The sequence below is a fragment of the Mastomys coucha genome, unplaced genomic scaffold (assembly GCF_008632895.1).
Source record: "Mastomys coucha isolate ucsf_1 unplaced genomic scaffold, UCSF_Mcou_1 pScaffold20, whole genome shotgun sequence".
NCBI classification, from domain to species: Eukaryota; Metazoa; Chordata; class Mammalia; order Rodentia; family Muridae; genus Mastomys; species Mastomys coucha.
In genome coordinates, this window is record NW_022196903.1 from 128,805,761 (window position 1) to 128,830,918 (window position 25,158).

General features: G+C 43.8%; 1 long non-coding RNA gene across 1 annotated transcript; it reads left to right on the top strand.

Annotated features, from left to right (window-relative positions):
* The first annotated feature begins 344 nt into the window (after positions 1–344).
* On the top strand, positions 345–23,763 carry LOC116099703. The gene is made up of 2 exons (XR_004122353.1): positions 345–517; positions 23,495–23,763. It is a non-coding gene; the product is annotated as an uncharacterized LOC116099703 (long non-coding RNA).
* The last annotated feature ends 1,395 nt before the right edge of the window (positions 23,764–25,158 follow it).

A 25,158-nucleotide genomic window follows, 5' to 3' on the forward strand; every position in this document is an offset into this window, starting at 1 on the left:
GAAAAAAAAAAAAAAAAGCTTAAACCGTGCGCCTGCTGCGTTTTACGAATCCTTCGGTCCACAGGTCCGCGGGTCCCCGCCCAGCCCGCCGTTCTTCCCCCGCCCACCTTCCCCTGCTTCCCCATTGGCTCGCGCCTGCAGTTTGAATTTTTGTTTTTTGTTTTTTTTTGTTTGTTTTTTGGGTGCTTGTTTTCTTGTTAAAAAAAATTTACTGTAACGTAGATCATGTGATGAGACTTAGTTGGGGAGTCTGAGGTGGGATGTTTTAGCTGGTTTGGTTGCAGGCAGTAAGGAGAAGAATGGGTGGAGCTTTCTGTTCCAAAAGTTGCCCCCCCCCCGCCCCCACCCGCAAGTGCCGTTGACAGAGTGCAGGCGGGAAGCTACGGCTTGGGTAGAGATGTAGCATCGAACTTTTACGGATGTCCAGGCAGCACGGGCACACAGGCTGCTGGCCAGAGGTTCTGGGAAGGTACAGGCGGGAGCCCGACGAGGACGCACCTTACTCTGTCTTGGAAAGGTAGATTTGGGGAGGGCGGGAGCGGATAGGTATCCTAGAAATGAATATTTACCCATCATAGAAATAAACCAACCAAATACAAGGTGTGGCTATAGACTCTTATATGGAGCAAAAGAGGTGTTATTTCAGGGTTAGAATGGACAAAGGCAGTCGGTGTCATTTTCTTCCTTTTTAATCTTAAAGGGAAAAAAAACTGTCTCTGTTTCCCAGGCTTGGTTTTTTTGTTTGTTTGTTTTGGTTTTTTGGGTTTTTTTGTCTTTTGCGTGAGAATGAGAAGGGGCATAAAGTCCTTTGGATTTCTGGGTCTGGAAACTCATCGGAAAGAGTATGTTAAAATTTAGGAGGATTCGATTAGTAGAACAGGTCTAATACAAGTGATGACTTTTATTAATTAGGATTCAACTATGTTTTTCTTTGCTTTTAAAGCGTCATAATAATTGAATGGTAGTCCCAAATCAGTCTTTCTCGTTATCAGTGAAGTCTCATATGCATACCTTTTTTTCCCTTTGCTTTTTTCTTTCCTTAAAAAAAATTCTACTGATGTCTCCTTCAGTCTGTTTTAGCCAGATGCCCAGCCTTAGCCTCCAACAGTTCCTAAACCAGTATAGCATGTTCTTGGTTTTAAGTTGTCCCATTCTGGACCTTACCTCTCCCAGCTCCGTGACCCCCATCATAAACCAACATGCTTGAGCTGTTCTCTAGGCTGTATTCATTGACTCTGTTAGAGGCTCACTGTTAGTGTCACCTTTCAGCGGACACACCTGATCAGAGTGGCCAGTCCTTAAGGAAAAACACATCCCTATAAAGAGAAAGCTCAGAAATAGGTCTTCATCTTGAGTGCGAATCAAGTAGGGATTTGGATGGTCCCCAGAGTGGGGTGTTATAGATAAGATTCAGATAGCACATGACTATGCAAACAGGTTTTGAAACTTGGGCTTGGCATGGTGGAGCACACCTGTAATCTGAGCACTTGGGAGGTGGAGGCAGGAGGATCAGGAGTTTGAGGCCTGCTTTGGGTACGAGTTCCAGGTCAAAAATAAACAAATTACTAGTTATAATGGCTCACCTCCCTCCCTCTACCACCCTCCACTTCTTGCTGGGTGGAACTTGATGGGTCTCTGACTTAATCTCCTAGCTAGATGGGACTATAGGCATGTGCTACTGCATCCATCCTAACTTCTCAAGCTAAAGTGAAGCCTTAAATTTAGGCTCTGGAAGCCAGGCGATGGTGGCACACACCTTTAATTCCAGCACTTGGGAGGCAGAGGCAGGCGGATTTCTGAGTTCGAGACCAGCCTGGTCTACAGACTGAGTTCCAGGACAGCCAGGGCTAGAAACCCTGTCTCAAAAAACAAAAAACAAACAAACACACAAAAAATTTAGGCTCTGGAACAGCTAAATAGGAATCTATGGACATCTAGGTCTTCAGGGTGGGGAGGAGGAGGTTAAGTGCTTGCTGTATGAGCATGATGACCCGAGTTTGGATTTCTAGAACTTATTAAAAAAAGCCAGCACTGGCAGTGCACATTTTTTTAATCCCAGGACTGGTGAGTGGACAGAGAAAAGTAGATTCCTGGGTTCTAAAAGATGGAGGACCATAAGAGATGCCAGTGATGACCTCTGCCTCCATCCAAAAGAAATCTCCTAGCTAACATATTTAACCTTTGAATAGGCTGGAGCCAAGTAATTGTGGTAGGGACTGCTGACAGTGGTCCCAGACACAAGAACAGAGCAGAAAGAGGACTGCATATTGAAACATAGCACTGTGGTGTGACTGGTGCAGACGAGCCAAGTGTGCTGCCAGCTGTGTGAGAGTACAGCCGTCCAATTATGTACAATAGTAGATAGGAATAAATTAACTGTAAACAAGTTCTTTTTGGGTCTCTGACCCTTCAGAGTCATTAAAGGAGACAGCAGTTCTATGTATGTCACTGCCCCTAACTTTTACCTTCCAGGAAGACAGGTAAAAGGTAAATGATCATACTGATTCTGTTTTTCACTGCCTGGATAGAAGCCAGAGCCTTGTGCATGGTAGGCAAGCATACTAAAATTGAGTGAATCTAGGCTAGACTTGAACATAAGGTGTAGCTATCAACTTCCAAGTAGTCTTCCTTCTTCTGCCTCCCACTAGCTTGAACTACAGATGGACACCAGCACACCTGGCTCAGGGAATGGTAAGCTAGATCCCACTAGGCTAATGCATGCATTTGGAACTTTATTTTGAACAGTAACAAAAAAATTTTTTTAAAGTAAGTAAAACAGAAGGGATGGGGATATAGATCAGTTGGCAGAGTGCTTTCCTAGCATGAACAGGCCCCAGCTATGCTCCCCAGCTCTAAATAAACCTGGTGCATGCCCATAATCCCAGTACTCAGAAGGCAGAGGCAGGAGGATCAGAATTTCAAGGTCATCTTCAGCTACACAGCAAATGAAGAGGCCAAGACTGTCCTATATGACACTATCCCAAAACGAAACAAAAGCAACCAAGCAACGAACAAAAATGATCTCACAGGTTAAGCACATAAGGAAAATAATTTAAAAATCATTGTACAATGTGTTTTAAGCTAGGTGGTCTTACAAGTGGTTTTGTGTTGTTGTTGTTTTGTTTTAAAGGCAGGCATAGTTTGCATGCCGGCAATCCTAGCACTAGAAGTACTAGGTGAAGCTCAATGTCATTCTTGGCTACACAGTGTGTCTGAGGGCAGCCTGGGTTACACAGCAAAAATAAAAAAGTAAGAAATTTAATGTTATTAAAAAAACTCAGTATATTGTAGAAGTTAATTTATTATCTAAGAAAAATTGTTTAAAGTAGGTGATGTTTGATCCAGTTGTCCACTGTAGAACGTCCACAATGATGTGTAGCAGTGGTCTCCACATATTCCTTTCTGTTACTCATTCATTATTCCAGGGCATCTCTCAGACATGCCTGTTATAGTCTGGGGACGAGTCGTATGCAGTTATACTGTTTTATATCTGTGTTTGTTTGTTTTGAGACAGCCAAGTGACCCTCAAACTTTCTATGGAGTTGAGAGGCCTTAAACTTGGTCTTCCTGTCTGCCTTTGAGGCAGACACTGCCACACCAGCTTCTGTTTTATATCTTTTCTGTAATGTTTTTACTCTATTTTATACACTGGGTAAGATATTTTATGCAATATTTTTACTTTTCTGGGCTTCGATGTTTGGATCCACAAATATTATTGTTACAATCACTTAAAGTATCCAATGTAGAACAAGGTGTTCCGAGTACAGGCTAGGAGCTGCAACCTGCCCTATCCTGGAGCTTAGCTGTGCAGTGGGGCCTGCCATCTGTGGTCAGCTTCTCCGTGTTCACACACAACGATAACAACGCATTGGTCAGAAGGTGTCCCTGTGATCATGAACACTGAAATCAGACTTGATCCCCATAGCTCTCCTGTTCTGTGAGGAGAGACAGGGAAGTCCAGTATATTAGCAATAATTAAAGAAACAAACTTTGAAGTTCGAACAGGTCATGTTTATTAAGGCTATTTAAGGGACAAGAGGGTGGTGGGAAGATGTGACATCCTCATTCTAGTAGGTGAAGTCTCCAGTAGGTAACCTGGACTGATGAAAAAGGGAACTGTTTTCTAGGACAGGGACATTCACCATGAAAGAGATGATAGCTCTCATCAGTGCCTTTACAATTTCCTCCTGATAAACTTTGGGTTCCTTGTATCCTCCCCAGGACCCCCAGGAGCTAGGGATCCAACCCAGAGTCTTAGGCATGCTAAGCAAGTTCTCTGCCCCCGAGCCGTGTCCTCTACCTCCTCTTTCATTGTTCCTCCCTCCATTCCTCCCCCAACTCCCACAGTCCTTCAGTCTCTGACGTACCCAGGGCCATATTATTTTTAAGAATGCAGACTATGGTTTCATTTCTGGTGAAATTAATCCTTCAATGAATTCTTTTACCCTGCTTCGTCCGCTTTTACAGAATTGTCCCAGCTTCTTTTGTCCTATATGGATTTAAAATTCCTGATTTTTAATTGTTGTTGGCTTTAAAGAAATAACAGGAGTGGCCAGATGTGTGCCACACACCTGTGGTTCTAGCATCTTGGAGGCAGAGCCAGGAGGGTAAGGGGTTCAAGGCCATCCTTAGCTTTTCAGTGAGTCTGAGGCCAGCCCAGGCTACATGATAGTGACATGTGTTTTGAAAATGAAAGAGAGACAGAGACAGAGAGAGACAGGGAGAGGGAGACAGGGAGAGGGAGACAGAGAGAGGGAAAGAGAGAGAGAGAGAGAGAGAGAGAGAGACAGAGAGACAGAGAGAGAGAGAGAGAGAGAGAGGCAGTAATGAATGGCAGAATGATTGTCAGTATGCACAGGGCACTGGGTTTGATGCCGAGCACCAAATAACAATAATAATATAATGAAATCCTTAGCTCACGTTTTTCACTGGGATAAATTCTTGGAGAATTAGAAAGACTGTAGAAGAGGAGTGGGTAAAAATAGCTGAACAGGTGAAGATACTTGCTGAGCAAAAGCTGAGGTCAATCCTGAAACCCATGGACAGGTGGAAGGAGAGAAGCAACTTCACAGAGTTGACTTCCGGCTTCCCCTCTGCCATGTCACACACACACACACACACACACATACACACACACATATACACACACACACATACACATATACATACAGACACACACACACACATGCGCATACACACACACACACACACTAAATTATTTAAAAATTGAAACAAAAATGGAGTAGAAAAATATAAGATCATAAATATACACAAAGAAGCCTGAAAGGGTTTTTAAGAAATGGTGTGTTGCCAGGCAGTGGTGGCACACGCCTTTAATCCCAGCACTTGGGAGGGAGAGGCAGGCCTAGTCTACAGAGTGAGTTCCAGGACAGTCAGGGCTACACAGAGTAACCCTGTCTCAAAAAAAAAAAAGAAAAAAAAAAAAAAGGTGTGTCATGTGTGTGGTAATATGTACTTGTTAGTGTGTGTTAGTGTAAGTCCAGAGATTGAGGTCAGGTGTCTCAGGTGTCTGCCATTCAAACTTTCCACCTGTTTTTTTTTTCAGACAGGGGCTCATACTGACTCTTTTTGTTTTGTTTTTCGAGACAGGGTTTCTCTGTGTAGCCCTGGCTGTCCTGAAACTCACTCTGTAGACCAGGCTGGCCTCGAACTCAGAGATCCACCTGCCTCTGCTTCCCAAGTGCCGAGATTAAAGGTGTGCGCCACCACCACCCAGCTCTTACTGACTCTTAAACTCCGCAATTCAGTTAGCTCTGCTGGTCACTGCACTTCAGAGAGCTGCCTACCTTTATCGGGACCGGGCTTTTGCAGGGATTCTAGGGATTGAATCCAGGCCCTCTTGCCTGGTTTTCAAGGACTTTACCAACTGAGCCATCTGCCAAGCCCTCTGAAAATTTTCAAAAATTAAATCTCAAAGTGGAGAAGGGATTTCTAAGTGTGATATAAAAACATAAAATTCATAAAATGAGGGCCAGCCAGTGGTGGCGCATGCCTTTAGTCCCAGCACTTGGGAGGCAGAGGCAGACAAATTTCTGAGTTCTAGGCCAGCCTGGTCTACAGAGTGAGTTCTAGGACAGCCAGGGCTACACACAGAGAAACCCTGTTTCGAAAAACAAACAAACAAAAAATCATAAAATGAAATAACAATAAATTTGATAACATAAAATTAATTTAAAAATTTCAGTGTATAATATACCCTAAGCAAAGTAAAAAAAGAAAGAAAGAGAGAAAGAAAGAAAGAAAGAAAGAGAAAAAAGAAAAGAAAAAAAACAGCACAGTGGTGATGATTTCACAGTAGTGTGAATGAAAAAAAATATTTTTCTAAAGATTTTCAAGTGGATGAGTGGTATGCATGCATGAGGAGAGATCATTAGATCTTCTGGAATTGAACTTACTGACGTTTGTAAGCCACCATGTGGGTGCTGGGAACCAAACCTGGGTTTTCTGCAAGAGCAACAAATGCTCCTAACTACGGAGACAACTCTCCAGCCCCAACAATGGGAGTATATTAAGTGCCACTCAACTGTACTCTTAAAACATTTTTAAATGATAAAATTCATGTTATATGTATTTTATTACACACTCAAAAAAGAAAGAAAGGAAGGAAGGAGGGAAGAAAGAAAGACATGCATGCCCAGAGGCTGCAGGGATGACTCAGTGGTTAAGAGCACTTCCTGCTGTTACACAGGACCAGAACTGGGTTCCCAGTACTCAGTGTAGGATGCTTACAACCACCTGTTACCTCAGCTCCAGGCCCTCTCCTGGCCTCTTCAGAAACCTCTGTTCACACGTGCACATATCCTCACATAGATACAAGCATGTATATATACTTAAAAAAATAAATATTAAAAAGGAAACTAAATATTTAAAACTAAATAAACAAGTACAAACTATTAGAAAACTCATTTGCTCGTGTTCTGTCTAGAAGAATTTCGCAAGTTCATGGCACTCAGACATTGGCAATGTGGTTTGGTTTCAAGCTCAGACTGGGTTTGAGTTCCATTTACTTTTTTTAAGATTGGATCTTACATAGCTGAGGAATGCCTCAAGCTTCTGATCTCTACCTCAGCCATCTAACTTCAAGCAACCATTTTGTCTTGTAAAGTTTCTTTTTTTGTTTATACAGTAAAGATATTGTTTTCATAAAGGTATTAAAAATATCTCGTGGCTGTTGAGTGTGGTGGCAATGTCTGTTACCCTGGCTCCTGGGAGGCGGAGACAGTAGGGTCAGGAGACTGAGGTCATCCTTGTCTATATATCCAGTTTAGGGCCAGTTTGGACTTTGTGAGACTTTGTCTCACTGCCTCCACCCAGTTGACTAATAAATGTTCAGTACTTAGCACAATATCTGGTTTATAATGCATATTTATAAATAATGCAAACAGTGTAGCTCTTCAAATGCTCTTTTTTTCCAACCAAAACTATGCTGACATTGTAAATTAATTTTTAAAAAATTTATTTAATTTTATGTATATGATGAGTACACTGTAGCTGTCTTCAGACACACCAGATCCCATTACAGATGGTTGTGAGCCACCATGTGGTTGCTGGGAATTGAACTCAGGACCTCTAGAAGAGTAGTCAGTGCTCTTAACCACTGAACCATCTCTTCAATCCCAATTAATTTGATTTTTTGAGATGGGTCTTGCTATGTAACCTTGGCTAGCCTACAATTAACTATACTGGCCTTGAACTTGTGGTCATCTTGTCTCAACCTCCAGAGTGCTTGGACCACAGGTGTACGCTACCACATCTGGCTTTTCAACTAGGTGAATTTTGTTTCTGTTATTTGTTTCTGTACTCCACTCTGGGTTGTTTTTTTTTTTTTTTTTGGTTTTGGTTTTTCAAGACAGGGTTTCTCTGTGTAGCCCTGGCTGTTCTGGAACTCACTCTGTAGACCAGGCTGGCCTCGAACTCAGAAATCCACCTGCCTCTGCCTCCCAAGTGCTGAGATTAAAGCCGAATGCCACCACTGCCTGGTTGTAGTCCACTCTGATTTTCTTGCCTTAGCCTCTCAAGTGCTAGAATTATAGGCATGCACCATTGTAAATGCACCATAAAACAAATGTTTAAAATTGACATTCAGTAAACAGAATTAATATTACCACAAAATGGCTGAAATGGTAAAAATTTTTTTTTTTAATAAGATTAAAGCAGTGGGCAGTGGTGGCACATGCCTTTAGTTCCAGTGTTTGGGAGGCAGAGAAGACAGATTTCTGAGTTCAAGGGCAGCCAAGGCTAAACAGAGAAACCCTGTCTCGAAACACAAAACAAACAAAAATTAAAGCAGTTTTTTTTTTAATGACATTTGTTGGATTTAATCCCACCCCTAATGATTTCTGGAATGGCCTTTATTTTAGGTTTATTTGTAGTAATAGTAGAAAAGGGTTGTGTCCCATGTATCAAAGTGGTAATTTATTAGCTGATAGTAGTTGACCTGCCTGTAATCTCAACACTTGGGAGACTGAGGCATAACATTGATGAATTTAAGACAGCCTTGGCTACATAGTGAGATCCTGGTTTAAACAAACAGGAACAGAAAAAGCACTAGTGTTGTGTGGTCATGCTTGCTAGCAATCCTGGAACTCCAGAGGTGGAGACAGAGGGATTATGTACAGGCCAGCTTCTGCAACGTCAAGTTAGAGGCCAGTATTCATAAGACTCTGTCTTGCTCCACAGCCACTAAAACAAAATAAAAACCAGCCCCCAAACCAAAACAACGAAACCCAAACAAATTCAAAACAAAACAAAACAAAAAACCCACAACTAACAAAAATACACACACTCACACACACACACACACACACATGCACACACGCCCATGCGCGCACACACACACAAACACACACACTCACACACACATGCACACACGCCCATGTGCGCACACACACACAAACACACACACTCACACACACACACATGCACACAAACAGGCATACACACACGCACGCACACACACACGCGCACACACTAATCCATAAAATTTAGTTAAATTTTACCTAACAACATGGCTGTTCTTGAGTTTTACTGTTGCTTCCCTGCAAGGCTGAGTCACTCTTCTTCACTGGTGACCAAGGAAGCAAAAGACTGTACTGTAAGTATCTAAGAGTCCGCATAGGATCCATGTCCGAGCTTCGTGGCATCACCTGCTTTACTCTAGAGAGCTGCAGCTGGCCTTGTGCGCAGTCCAGCTGCCTCACACCCGCTTTTCATTCTGCGCTATCAGCGGCTGAGTCTCTCTGGATTTTCCTTCAAAATGCATTCCCTTAAAAATTTCATGCAGCTTTTTTTTTTTTTTTTTAATAAGATCCTAGGCATTTAACCCAGGTGGGGGCCACTGCACTCAACTAAAATGTTACTTATTATTTATTTCATGACAACTGTGAAATGTCACAGAAAGAGACTGTTATGCAATTGGTGGTGGTGGGTTATACAACACTTGGGGAAAATGTTAAATACTTTCTATCCACGCACATATACACATACCACACACATATACATACACACATAGATACATACCACACAGATGCTTAGATACATACCCTCACACATATACACAACATACATAGCACACACACAATAAGCACCACACATACATAAGACCACATATGTAAACATATATACATATGTATACATATGTACTATACACATATACATATGCACACACACATATATATACATTACCATACATATATGCACCTATATACACATAAACACATAAATATACACACATATATACTTATACACACATATCATACACATTCTTATATACTGTTGGTTTAAAATGTATATTCCTTATTTTGTTATTCCTTTTTTACAAATTTACTTTGGGGGATAATCAGTTATGTGTATTTTCTAGAATGGTCTTATATTGTTATAAGTTTTTATTTAGAAACAAAAATGTAACTGAACAAAACATTTGATCCTGGGTATGGTGCTTCAAGCTTGTACTCCTCCTGTTGAGGAGACAGAGACAGGGGGATGGCCAAGTGTTTGAGGTCAGTCTAAGCTTCCTCACAAGACCTGGCTCTTTTTTTTTTAAATCATATGTATATGTATGTGTCTGTGAGAGTATATGCCACATGTGTATGCCATTAGAGTGCAAGAGTGTCAGACCTCTGGGAGCTGGAGTTTGAGGTGATTGGGAGCCATTTGACATGAGTGTGCTAGGGACAAAACTCTGGGTTCTCCCTAAGAGCAGTTAGCACTCAGCCACTGAGCCATTTCCTACCTCCAAGACTCCATTTGATTTTAAGGTTACAGGACTGATAGTGTGATGGAACTGATAAAATCTACAAGAATGAGAGATTCAGACAGTGCAGGAGGGCTGGGATAGAGCTCACTCAGGGAGTGCTGGCCTGTAGATTCAGTCTCCAGCAACGGGAAAATCAAACCATGAAGCCCACCTTGAGTGGTTTTGATTTGTTAGTAGGAGAAGTTGGCCCTGGTATAATGGAGGCAAAAAGCAAGAGTAATATTTATAGAATGAAACATTCTTGTGAAAAAAATTAGGGCTCATAAATATGCACAAAAATTATCTAGAAGAGTGGTTCTCAACCTGTGGGTCACAGCCCCTTTGGCAAACTTCTATCTCAAAAATATTTACATTATGACTCATAACAGTAGCAAAATTACAGTTATAAAGTAGCAACAAAAATAATTTTATTGTTGGGATCACCACAACAAGAGGGAACTGTGTTAAATGGTTGCAACATTTGGATTGTTGAGAACCACTGGCCTACAAGGTTGCCTAGGAAGTTAATCTTTCCCTCCCTTCCCTCCCTCCCTCCCTCCCTCCCTCCTCCCTCCCTTCCTCCCTCCTCCCTCCTTCTCTTCCCTTCCCTCCCTCCCTTCCTCCTTCCCTCCCCCACCTCTGACTTTTGAAGTAGTACCAATTCTCCTGCCTCAGCCCCAAGTGCTCGGATTATAGTTATAGGCCACTACTGTCTGCTCCCAGAACCGGTCCCGCCTTGAGCCTGACCTGGTTCTCCCCGCCTTGAGCCTGACCTGGCTCTCCCCAGATCCTCTTTCTGTTCCTTCAGGCTATTCCAGCTCTCACCTTACTTCCTAGTCCTCACAGGTGAGAGGTTGGGGGCCTTCTTTCTCCCCCTTCAAAGGCTGAATCTTTTTATTTTTATTTTTTTAAACTTCAGAGCTTTATTGTGCCAGACAGAGGGTGGTACCCCTGCCTGCCCACTCTTAAACTTTTAAATTGCTGTGAGATCCCCATGATCCCTGTCTTCATCTTCATCGGAGTTTGAAGAGAGCATAGCCGGGAAAACTCGAAGCTCCCTTGCTTCCTTAAATATGGCAGCATTCTTTTACAGCTCCCCTTTATACTGACCGTGAAAACCACACTGGAATTTATCACTAAGCCGAATTGTCCTTCTTAAATGTCTTTACTACACGTTTTCCTGTCCCATTGATGTCTCGTTCTTAATTTCTTGGTGTATACAATATCTTCATCCTTTGGATTTTTTTGTACCTCGAGGTACTCTTGGCTGAGGTTCACCGTCAAGGTTCTGAGGATTGCAAACACCCAACATCCGAGTCTCCGCATACTTCTTCCATTCAGCACCTTTTTTTCTGGTTTTCCTCTCTGCTGCAGGAGACTGGGGAATCTCATCCCATCCTCTGCATCTCGAGCACGGGTCTTTTCACACCACTTTGCCCCTAGCCGTGGTAGACTTCTCAGCTGGGGAGTGACTCAGTCTTTTCCTTTGGCTTTAGCATTCATGATGCTTCTAATCTTCTCTTCTGCGGGATGGAGTCTGTCTGACACATTCCCAGGTTGTTTCACTTCTCACAGGCTCAGGTGACATGCATGTGTCTCTTGCTGGGAGCTGCGGCCCTCCAACTCTTGTAAGTGCAAGCTTTCACCTGCTTCCTGCTTTGATGACACAGCTCTGCCCCCTGGTTCTCCAGACACTGACATCTCTTGCAGACTTCCTTTTGAGGGGCAGGGAGGCATTGCTCAAAGTCATAGATCTTACAGGGCGCTCACTGGACCATAGGGGATGGTACCCCACTTGATTAGTATTGGCAGCAGGAGCAAGAGACAGCGGACGATGTTGCTTCTGTAGTCAGGAAACACAGGGAGGGAGATGAATAGTGATGTTCAGCTCAGTTTTTCCTCTTTGCTTAATCTGGGACTCAGGTCCTCCATGAGGCCAGTGCCACTCACATTTAAGATTGTCTTTTGTGACAAAACTTTTCCAGGGGAAATGCAACACACACATCTACTCACCCCAGATAGGAAACCTTTGACAGACCAAACAGATACCATTAAAGCCCAACTTGGTGAGTTTTACTGGGGTCACCTACAGGAATATGGCCGGGCAGTGGTGGCGCACACCTTTAGTCCCAGCACTTGGGAGGCAGAGGCAGGTGAATTTCTGAGTTCGAGGCCAGCCTGGTCTACAGAGTGAATTCCAGGACAGGCAGGGCTACACAGAGAAACCCTGTCTCGAAAAACCAAAAACCAACCAAACAAACAAAAAAACAAAAAACGAAACCTACCAGAATATGGGTGAGGAGTTACTTACAGGAGCAGAAATGACTAAAAGACAGCTGCGTCACCAAAGCCACTTCAGGTGACGGCTCCCAAAGCTGGGAACCTGGAGCTCACTGAATAGCCTGCAGGCAGCTCAGTAGGTTGGAGAATGTTCTTTCCAGTTGCCTCATTGGTCTAAGCCTCTTGCAGACAGCTCTGTTAGTTTCTGCTCCTAAGAAGCTGGTCTGGTCTCAGAGTCTTCCTTGCAGCTTGCCTGAGAGTCTTCTTAGTTCTGCTGAGCTTTTCTGAGAGAGAATCTCAGCTTTTATTACTTATTCTGGCAGGGAGGGGCACAGTGAATTTTGTCCGTTTCAGGGACTTCCTGAAGCTTTTTTGGGTTGTTTATCTCCCTGCTTAAAGAGCTTCCCTGCAAGATGGAATGTTTCAATCTTGGTGGAAATTGTTACATAACAGGTAGCTCTTCTCATTTCAATGAATTCCGGCTTGGAACTCTATCACAGCTGTGCCCAGAGACAGAGTATCTCTTAGGTGTGCAATTGTTCCTCTTAATAGTCAACTTGGCAGACTCTAGAGCCTCCTGGGAGATGGGCCACTGGGCATGCCTCTGGGTAATTATTTTATATGTTAATTGGTGTGGGAAGACAAGGCACAATTCTCTAGGCAGAAGATCTTGGGCCCCGGGAGAGTAAAGAAGTTGAGCTGAGCACCAATGCACAAGCCTTCATCCGTTGCCTGTTCCTGACTGTGGGCGAAATGTGGCCAGCAGACTCAGGCTCTTGTCTTTGTGACTTCCCTTCAATGAATGTTTATAGCTTGGAACTGTGAACTAAAAATAAACCCATTTCTCCTCCCAGTTTTTTTAGTCAGGGGTATTTTATCACAGCAACAGGAAATAAACCATGACAAAGTAATTCTAGATCTTGTTTAATTGGCAGTACATATATGTGTGCATGTATATATAAATTCTATCTATCTATCTATCTATCTATCCATCCATCCAGACAAAATCTCTTTCTACATGTCTCTGGATGTACAGGAACTTTCTATATAGACTAAGATAGCCTTGAACTCACAGAGCTCCGTTTACCTGTTTGCTGAGTACTGGGATTAAAGGTGTGCATGATTATTCCCAGCTTTATGTTTAATTTTTAAGCATTTATTTGTGTATTATGTGTGTGTGCACAAACAGAAGGTGAGAGGCCAACCTTCAGGAGTCAATTCTCTCCTTCCAAGTGGGTCCCAGGGATCAAACTCAGGAGGTCAGGCTTGGTGGCTAGTGTATTATCTCTCCGAGCTATCAATGGCTCTCAAATGGACAGCATTAACTATGAAAGTCTCAAATAGTACAGACTAGCTTCAAACTGGCCACAAAGTCATGGATGACCTTGAACTCCTGATCCCTCCTACCGCTACCCCCAAGTTCCTCTACTTCTCCAGTACTGGGATTAAAGGGGTGTGCCATCATACCTGGATCTTGGGGATGGATTTTTCTTTAAGGTCCCTGGTGTGTTTGTTTGTTTGTTTTGTAGTATTTTATTTATTGCTGATACAGTTTGGCTCGGAGAAGGACTTTAGATTTTACTTCCTGTATCTTTGCTCAGCTAAACACCATTGTTCAAGATCTCAAACTGTCAGGGCATAAAACTGAAGTTCTGAGGCCCCTTTAGAACGCTTGCCTAATTCTCTGTAGTAATTACATTCTTGTCCATCTCCTCCAGCAGACTGGAGCCTATGAGCAGAGTACACTTGTCATGTTGGAGATAACAGCATGACCTGAGTGTGTTGGCAAAATGAAGCCACATTTGGCTTTTCTAAGCCATCAGGTAATACTGTCACATGATCTTCTTTTTCTAATAAGACCCTAAATGTTCACTGCTCGAAGGTACCATTGCTTTCCTCTGACTCCCGTGAGTATGTAGTTTGTGGCCACGAATTAGGAACCTAGCTTTCGTGGAAAATAACCTGAGATGTGTCAGTGGAATGCTTGATGCCAGCAAGGAAATAGGAATCCCAGGACTGTGGCCAGAAGGAAACTATAAGTCATCTTGTCTAATGTCCCCACAGGAAATTACAAATTAGAATCCTCTCATCTGTAAATGGAAAGATTGGACGAGTGACTTTGTGTACCCAGTATTCTGTGATCTAGCGCAGGTCAGCCAAGTACAGGGTGGTGGCTAAAGACTGGCCCGGTAGTGGAAAAGTAAAACGATTTTCCCCACTGCACAGTGCCCTTGAGTAAGTCACAGAAGTAAAAGCTAGTCTCACAGGCGGCATCTCCGGGTGTGCCAGCCGCCAACGATCAAGGAATACGAGTTTGGGGATAATGTTACCAGTAAGATCTCATGTGGTAAGGAGATGGAAGCGGTTCTGTTTTCTGTGGTTTGTTAAGGCATCCTCGAGTTAATGGGGATGATATGAGTTAGTGGGGATGATATTTATACCCCCCCTTATGTGCCTAGGAAACCAAACACACAATACACAGCTCTTAACTCAGCTGGAGATGTAATGCTATCGTTGTTATATAGAAAAATGGAGAAAAAAAGAAATTCTAGAAATGCCCTGAGCATTCTGGAAGTGGGGCAGGAGGACCAGAGGTTCGAGGCTAGCCCGAGCTACACAAGGAGTTTGAAACCAGCCTAGGCTACGTGAGACCTTGTCTCAAAAAACTAAAAAGTGGCCATAGAGAGATTGCTCAGTGGGCAAAGCAGCTGCCACAAAGCCTGACAAGTAGAGTTTAGTCCCTGGACCCCATGTGGTGGAAGGAGAGGCCTGACTGCTGTAAACTGCCCTCTGACATCCACATGCTTGGCTGTGGCATGCGTGTGCACTCGCACGTGCACATACGCAATAAATAAGTAAATAAATAAATAATAGATGGAATAAATATTTTAAAAGGAAATTGTGATATTAATTGCTATGTACATATGGTTGCATGTATGTGCATGCATAGGTATCATTTGCGTATGTGTTCATATGTGTGCACGCATGTATATTATATACATATGTGTTTGTATGTATGCATGTGCTTGCATATGTGTATGTTTGTATGTGTGTATGCATATGCATTATGTGTTTCTACATGTATGCATGCATATTATTACATATGTGTATGCATATTATGTACATATGTGACTATGTGTATGTATGCATTTGTATTATGTGTGTGTGTTTGTAAGAGGCTGAGACTGGCTGTCTCCCTCACTCTCTCACATTTTTGGAGATAGTCTTCAACTGAACCCGGAGCTCCTTAGCACAGGAGCAACTTGAATTTTTTTCTCAAAAGATTTATTTATATTTTATGTGGGTGAGTGTTTTGGCCACATGTTTGTACGTGCACCATATGTGTGCAGTGCCAGTGGGAACCAGAAAAGGGCATCAGATCCCTTTGGAGCTTGAGTTACTCAGGGTTGTTAGTTGTCATGTGGGTGCTGGGACCTGAGTCCAAACCCCTGCCCCACAACAGGGTTTCTCTGTGTAGCCCTGGCTGTCCTGGAACTCACTCTGTAGACCAGGCTGGTCTTTAACTCAGGGATCCACCTGCCTCTGCCTTCTGAGTGCTTGGATCAAAGCTGTACACCACCAACCACCCAGCTCAAAGTCTCTCTCTCTTTTTTTTTTGATTTTCGAGACAGGGTTTCTCTGTATAGCCTTGGCTGTCCTGGAACTCACTCTGTAGAACAGGGTGGCCTCGAACTCAGAAATCCACCTGCCTCCACCTTCTGAGTGCTTGGATCAAAGTTGTACATCACCAACCATCCAGCTCAAAGCCTCTTTTTTTTTTTTTTTTTTTAAAAAAAGATGTATTTTTGTTTTTAAAATTACGTGTGTGTATGCTTGCTTGCATGCATGTTGTTCCCTCATAGGCCAGAGGAGTCTGTCAGAACACCCTGGGGACAGAGCTAGAGGTGGTGGGAGCTGCCTGATGTGGGTACTGGTTCCCCTGGGGACAGAGCTAGAGGTGGTGGGAGCTGCCCGATGTGGGTACTGGGTCCTTTGCAAAGCAGTATGCGTTCTTAATTACTGAACCATCTTTCCAGGTCCCAAACCTAGTCCTCCTACCTCCACCTCCCAAGCACTGTGAGCACATATGGGCTTATGCCACCACACATAGCTCAGCCCTTCCCCAAGTGCTGCTTAGCATTCACAAAACAAGGCTACTAGAGGAAAAGCTTCATTAAGTGAAGCAGATATAGGACGGCACCCTTGAGCCAGCAGACCACACAGTGGTCATAGTAACAGGATTTAGGTATTTGAAGAGTGATATCCTGGCAAGAGCCAGGCGTATGAGGCCAGCAGCTGGGAATGCATCCTAGTGGTAGGGGGGTTGCTTAGCTCAGAGCCTGGGTTCTTTCCCCAGCGCTGAAGGGAGCGAGAATTGAAGGCCAGTTTGGATTGCAGAGACTGTTGAATCAGAGGCCTCAGGAGGTCAACCTCATCATGGCTACTTCTCCACCCAGTTACTGGTTTTAGCGGGAGTTCCCTTCTTACTGTCATAATGAGTGGCTGCTTGTGCTATTTTTGGGCCAGTTGGTGTTTTGCTCTTTGGCTGTGTAAGCTAAATAGCCCATGGATGAAAAAGACTCATTTTCTTTAAAGAACCAGCATTAAAAAACTTCATTAATAGCCGGGTAGTGGTGGTTCACACCTTTAATCTCAGCACTTGGGAGGCAGAGGCAGGCAGATTTCTGAGTTCAAGGCCAGCCTGGTCTACAGGAGAGCCAGGACTATACAGAGAAACGCTGTCTCAAAAAAACCAAACCAAACCAAACCAAAACAAAACAAAACAAAACAAAAAAACAAAAACCCAAACCCAAACTTCATTAATGTGCATGTTCGTGTGTGTGTGTGTGTGTGTGTGTGTGTGTGTGTCTGCGCGCGCGCGCGCGCTCGAGGCACTTGAACATATGCCACAGCAAATGTGTGAAGGTCAGAAAAGAACTTTGAGTATCAGTTCTCTCCCACTGTATGAGTTCTAGGGCTTGAACTCAGGTCGTCAGGCTAGGCAGCAAACACCTAACCCACGGCGGATCCTATAGACTCTCAGTGGTTTGTTTTGTTTTCTTATTTCTGTGTTTTTAAAAAATATTTTATGTGTTCGAGTGTTTGCCTACATGTATGTTATGTGCACCACATGCATGTGTGGAGATAAGAAGGGGACGTGGGACGCCCTGGAACTGGAGTTATGCATGATCGTGAGCTACCTCATGAGTGGAAATCAAACCGAGGTCCTCTGCAAGAGCACCAAGCACATTTAACCACCGAGCCATCTCTCTAGCCCTTATTTCTGTTTTTTGTTTTGTTTTGTTTTGCTTTTGTTTTTTGTTTGTTTGGTTGGTTTTAAGGCATTTATTGTAGAAAGGCAGAGAGAGGGAGAAGAGTAGAGAAGTAGAGGACGGCCATGGCGGCGTGGAGAGAGAGGGAGAAGGGAGGGGGACCAGGAGGGCGAGAGGCAAGAGTAAGAGCAAGAGGTAAGAGAGGGAGCAAGAGCTTGTTTTTGTTTTTTGAGATAAAGTCTAATGTAGCTCAGGTTAGCTTTAAATTACCTAGGAAGCAGAGGCTGGCCTTGAAATCTTAACTTCCGGTTGCAACCTCCAAACAGCTGATATCTTAGGTATGTGCCATTCATACCCACCCACAGCTCATTTTTGTCTCCTGTTTTTTTCTTGGGTTAGAGTTATTAACCATTATTAATTTCGGGGCAAGGTCTCACTAGTCACTCAGGCTACTCTTGAGCTTTGAGCCTCTTCCCAAGTGCTGTGATAGAAGAATTTGCCACCACCGCCTGCTACTTACTACTTACTTTAGCTTTGGAAGAAGCTTCGGGTGGGGGATAATAAAAAATGAGCAACCCAGGGATTTTGTTGTTGTTGTTGGCTTGTTATTTTGGAACTTGAAGATTAGCAAAGAGAGCCCTCTGCTGGCCAAAGTGGCTCAGTGACTAGAGTTGATCCGAGGCTAGGCCAAAAGCTGCCACGGGCCATATCACCTGTCTTTGGGTTTTTCAGCTAACAAATTAATATTTTTCTGTTCATTTCTTCAGCTGTCAACCCAGGTTTGTTTAGAGCTCGTGAATATGATCTCTAATCCCCAATCCAGTCCCCGCCCCCAGTACCACCATTCTTGTGTAGTTGAGGATGACCCTGAACTTCCAGTCTTTCTGCCTCCACCTCCAAGGGTTAGGGTTCCCAGTTGAGCAACCCCTGCGCCAGCTTTCTGTAGTGCGGGGGGGGGGGGGGGGGGGGGGGGGGGGGAAGGCCTAGCTTTGTGCATGCTAGGCGAGCACTCTAATGACGGGGCTACATCCTAGCCTCCCACTGCCGATTCTTTTAGTCTATAGGAAAAGAGGTTCTTGTTGGGTGTGGTACCTGTAATTCCAGGCACTTGGAAGACTGATGTGGAAGATTGCTATGAATTTCAGGCCAGCCTGAGCTATGTAGTTAGTTACAAGCCAGCTTGGGCTACAGAGAAAGATGCCTGCGCCCCAGAGCTGGTCATGGTGGTGGTGCACATATTTAATCCTAGCAGTTAGGAGTTGGAAGCTGGAGTCTGTCCTCTCAAAAAAGAAAAAAGAGGAGAGGGAGACAGAGAAAAGTTAAAAGTCTTATCTTTCATACTTGAAAATAATAACTGTGGGCCCAGCCTTGAAATTACTTCTACATCTTATCACCTGTTTCCATTTTCTGCTGCCCCTCCCCCCACCGCTCTGCCTGCCCCCCACTGCCCAGCCTCCCCTTTCCAAGCAAGACAAAATAAAACCAATCTTCACTCAAAAGAGTAGCGCGATGGAAAGTGAGCCGGAGGGAAGTGGCCGCTTATCTCCTGCAGATCCCTAGTTGAATGCCAGGGCTGGGGCCCAGACTGCCATACACCTGAGAAACGCTGAGCTTGCTTCTGATGTCCCTGGCTGTGTTGTGGACCGTGGGAAAGAGGGTACATAATGGGGGAGTGCTGGTTGGTTATCTAGAGGAGAAAGGGGCTGTCTCCTGGGGATCTTCCAGTGGAGCCTTGACAACAATGCAACAATGCGTTTCTCTTGTGTGTTCGCACTGAGAACTTTACCTGTCCTATTCGCGTTTTTTTTTTTTTTTTTTTTAAATTTCCTGAAACAAAAATCTTATGTATACCAGGCTGGTCTAGACCTCTCGATCCTCCTGCTTCTAAAGACTATAGGGAATGTGCTACCACACACTCCCAGCTGTGTCTCTCGGCATAATCATTATTATTATTATTAATAATAATAATAATAATAATAATCATTATTATTATTAATTTTGAGATAAGGCCTTACTGTGTAGCCTGACTGTCTTGAAACTTGCTTTGTAGACCAAGCTGTCCCTGAACTCACAGAGATCTACTTGTGTTGGGATTAAACCCTTAGTGTTGGGATTAAAGGCATGTACCACTATGCCTGGTTCTCTGTACAATCTTAGCTAAGTAAAAGGCCTGCATAAAATAACAGTTATGTTTGTATTCTGTATTTTATTATATTGTTACTGTAGGATATGAAACTTTTTAACCATGAGGACTCTCTCTCTCTCTCTCTCTCTCTTTCTCTCTCTCTCTCTCCTTTTGTGTATGTGTGTGTGTACACCTTTGTGGAGGCTAGAGGTTTTGTTTTGTTTTTTGTTTTGTTGTTGTTCTTTTTTTTTTTTTTTTTTTTTTTTTTTGAGACAGGGTTTCTCTGTGTAGCCCTGGCTGTCCTGGAACTCACTCTGTAGACCAGGCTGGCCTCGAACTCAGAAATCCGCCTGCCTCTACCACCCAAATGCTGGGATTAAAGGGTGCGCCACCACTGCCCGACGAGGCTAGAGTTAGATATCAGTCAGGCATCTTCCTTTATTGTTCTAGCCTTGGTTTTTTTTTTTTTTTTTACATTTATTGTATGCATATGAGTACACTGTAGCTGTCTTCAGACACATCAGAGGAGGGCATCAGATCCCATTACGGATGGTTGTGAGCCACCATGTGGTTGCTGGGAATTGAACTCAGGACCTCTGGAAGAACAGTCAATGCTCTTAACCTCTGAGCCATCTCTCCATGGCCTCCCTCTCTGGAGCCCCCTCACTGTCTGGAATGGTTGGCCATAGAGTCCCTGGGCTCCTCCTGCTCCTGCCTCTTAGCACTGAGGTGACAGCTGTGCGCCACCAAACACCTTTATGAGGTGTGGGGCAGCAAGCCAGGGCTTCCTGTACACCCCGCAAGCTCTCTGCCAGCTAAGCTGTACCCCTGGCCTGCAGTGGCGCTGTCTGAGATGCTTGAACTTCCTCCTCCCCTTCAAAGGTTGGGGAGGGAGCCCAATGCTTGCATGCCACACACAAGCACCCGGATCCACTAGTCTGGCAGCTTCTGCACCAACCTAGCTAACGTTTTTTCTTGTTCCTCTAAATTGTCTTTGAAGCTGGGCTAGGGCTTATACACCCACAATCCCAATACTTGGGAGGTGGAGACAGGAGGTTCAGGAGTTCAAGGTCAGTGGGGGCCACTTGAGATCCTGTTTCAAAAATAAAATAGATTTCGGAAAATGGCTCAGTGGGTAAGATACTTGTCCCATAAGTGTGGGCACTTGAATTTGGATTCTCAGGACTCAAGTCAAAAGCTGGGCTCCATGGCAGGTGCCTGCAGTTCCCAGGCAGATACAAGCAGGTCTCTAGAGTTCGCTGGCCCACCAGCCTGGCAGAATTGATGAACTCCAGGTTCAGAGAGATGGTGTGCTGGCGAGATGGCTCAGTAGGTAAACCTGCTTGCTGAGTGAGCTTGAGTTCAATCCTGGAAAACCATGGGAATGTGGAAGGAGAGAACAAACTCTACAGAGATCTCCTTCTGCCTCTACACACACATACACACACACACACACACACACACACACACACACACACACGACCAAGTAAAGTTTTGTGGGTTTACCTTAAGTTTGAACATATCAAAAATCGCTTTGGTTTCCAACATGAACAGCAAGAGGCCTTGGGTCACAGCTGAAGGACAGTATTCCAGTTAGGGAGCTCTCAGTGGGTCATTTGAGAGTCATGATCTTCTCCAAAAAAGGAATTTCTTGTGTGAAAAATGAACTTTTGCCCAGTCACCCTCTTGAATTATCAGAAAAAATTTTTTTTTCAGTTCAACCAGAACAAGATGAACTTTCCCACACCGAGGACCATCCAGGGTCTGTTTGCTCCCCTGGAGTGACAAAGTTCAAGGCAGTGCGACAGCTTCTGCCTCTTTCTTTTCTTCTGAGCTGAAACCTCTCATGGATGTTTTGAGGGAAAATGATGAGACCATTGGTTTTGAGGATATTCTTAATGATCCATCACACGGATTCGAGAGCCACACTTGATGGCACAATGTACGTTGGGCTTGTAATATCGGGTGTTGTGTAGGAATGACAGAAGTACTTTTTGGGGCCGGGCAGTGGTGGCACACGCCTTTAATCCCAGCACTTGGGAGGCAGAGGCAGGCAGATTTCTGAGTTCGAGGCCAGCCTGGTCTACAGAGTGAGTTCCAGGACGGCCAGAGCTATACAGAGAAACTTTGTCCCAACAGAACAAAACAAAAGAAGTACTTTTTGTAGCTGCTTCTGCTACAGTCTGATTTACACAGCATTAAAGTACTAAGAAGGAAAATAGAGTTGCTTTTTACTGTACCTGTCCCTGCTTTCTTCGTGTAATAGGATACATTGTACTGGAGGTGAAATATTTAATATTTAAATATTTAATTCCAGGAATTTCATATACTATAGTGAGCCAACGATGTAGATATTTTACTTCATTCTTAGTACTCCCCCAAGCTCCCTTCCCCCACTCTTGCTAGGGACCAGACTCTGGGTCTTGCACATACTAGAGAAGCGCTCAATACCAGTCAACTGTACACCCAGCCCCTAACTATATAGTTTTAAAAAATGAAGTGCTCTTGTAAGAGTTTCAAACTACACTCTATGGTTTCCAATATTGGTATACTGTTTGTTTGCTTATCTGTCCGTCCATCCATCCATCCATCCATCCATCCATCCATCCATCCATCCATCTATCTATCTATCTATCTATCTATCTATCTATCTATCTATCTATTTTATTTATTGTTTGTTTGTTTGTTTTCAAGACAGGGTTTCTCTGTATAGCCCTGGCTGTCCTGGAACTCACTCTGTAGACCATTCTCATTTAGTCCAGGCTAGCCTTAAACTCACTATATAACCAAGCCAAGGATGACCCTGAACCCCTGATCCTCCTGCTTCCACCCCTAAAGTATTAGGGTAACAGGTGTGTGCAACACTCTCAGTTTCATTGTTTGTTGTTCTGGGACATGGTCTTGCTGTGTAGCTTAGGGTGGCCTGGGACTGTGTATGTAGACAGGCAGCTTGAAAGCATACTCTTTCTATAGCCACTTGAGAATTCTGGAATGACAGGCTTAGGGTACCATGCTGGGTTACACTGTTGATGTTTAGTGAAGTTTTGTGCGTGGTAAATTGTCTCCCTCTGTTGTTGCCACAAAATTATGTTTTGGGGGCTGGAGAGATAGCTCAGCGGTTAAGAGCACAGACTACTCTTCCAGAGGACCTGAGTTCAATTCCCAGCAACCACATTGTGGCTCACAACCATCTGTAACAGGGATCCAATGCCCTTTTCTGATGTGTCTGAAGATAGCTACAGCGTACTCACATACATGAAATAAACAAATAAATCTTTTAAAAAAATTATGTTTTGGGACTGATGAGATGGCTTAGTAAGTAAAGGATGGCCTGGATTCAATTCTCAGGACCTACATGGTGGAAGGGAGAACTGAGTCCTGCCGGGTTTCTTCTGATCTACACAGACAGACAGACAGACAGACAGACAGGCAGGAAGACACACACACACACACACACACACACACACACACACCCCATCATGGCATGTATGCACGCATGTACCCAAACATATATCCAAATAATTAAATGAAGTTAATTTTTTTTCATTTGTGCTTTCTTAGGGGACTGCTCACAGTGCTGCTGGACTCTTTAAGTCCTGAGGTCATGTGAACAGAAGTTTGCCATGGGCCCATCTGTCTTCCATTGGCTGTCCACAAGATGGAGAAGGCGGAAGCAACCTGAGGAGTCCTCTTTGTCTGTAAGGATAGAGGGTCCATTGTGGAAGGGAGAGATACAGGAACTATATAGGCGAGGCCCTACGGGCCCTGCATCTCTTATCTCCAGAATTCTTTTACAGAAAAGAAAAAAAATAAACTTTTATCTTAAGCCACTACTGTTTCTGGACTCTGTTACTAGCTGCCAAATGCAAATCTTAACTGATAGAAAAGTCCTTGACGAAGTTTGAGCTGGTAGATGGACGCTGTCCGCGGGGTAGCTCTGTGGGAGTGGAGCATCCTGGAGAGTACCAGGAGATAAAGATGGCTTGGCAGATGGGGCAGACAGCGAGAATACACCTCACAAGGTGTCACGGATTTTCTTTTCCCCCAGGACACCTCTGTTATGAAGGACTGTTATACAGTGGCTTCAACATCTATTGATGGAGTAATTTGAAGTCTGCTCCTATCAGCTGGCCTCAAAGCTGGGCCACTGAGAAGATGGGCGCTCTTTGTGCCTAAGAAAAGCAGAAGGTGAAGAATGGAGCTGGAAAGGTATATCAGCTTTACAGGAAAGCCAAGGGAACGCCCTGTAGGCTTCTCCAAGGGAAGGACTTTTTGTTACACGTGATTGTCTAATGAAGAGAACCTTTACTGGGTAGCAACTGTAAATAATGTCCCAAACGAACACCTTTCTGTAACTTATGGCATGAATTCATATGCTATATATTTCTAATTTATTATTTTCATAATAAATTCATCATTGAAAGGGTAGGCAAGACTTTCACATTTTACATTAGAAGACATTTACTGTCTACATGGATTTTATACAAATATGGCCAGCCTCTGATTCTAGCTCATTTTGTGATCCAAGCACATGAGAGACTGAGGCAGAAAGATGGTTGGGAGTTTAAGGCCAGGTGACTGTGGGTGACATAGTGAGTTCCAGGGACCACAGGACTACAGTGTTTGACCTTCCTCTCAAAAGATATAAAAAAAAGTTTGGTTCCACAGCACAACTACTAAAGCGAAACAGAGAGAACCTTGGGCCTGTGTAGAGAAGGATTTTACTGTCTTTTTCAACTGTATCCTAGCCAGTAAGAAACTGTTAAGTCCAGAGCCAGGGAAACAGCTCATCAGGCAAAACGGCTTGCCACAAGCCTGTCAGCCTGGGCTTGAGCCCTGAAGCGGACTCCTGAGGATTGGCACCCACATGTCTGGACTCCTTCACACATTACACACATTACACACAAAACAGTAAAAATAATAATAAATTCAATTTAATTTAAAAATAACTCTTAATTCCAGAGTATAGATCTCTTGTGAACTAAATGTGCTAACTTACTATTCCATTTTTTTTTCTTTTTTTCTTTCTTAAAACTTAGTTAGGGACTGGAGAGATGGCTCAGCAGTTAGAGCACTGGCTGCTCTTCCAGAGGACCCAGGATGCATTCCTAGCACACACACATAGCAGGCCGTAACCATCTACAACCATCCAGTTGTAGTTCTGGCCTCCCTCAGCACCACACGTGAACGTGGTACACAGATCTTTAAAAACATAAGTTGGGACT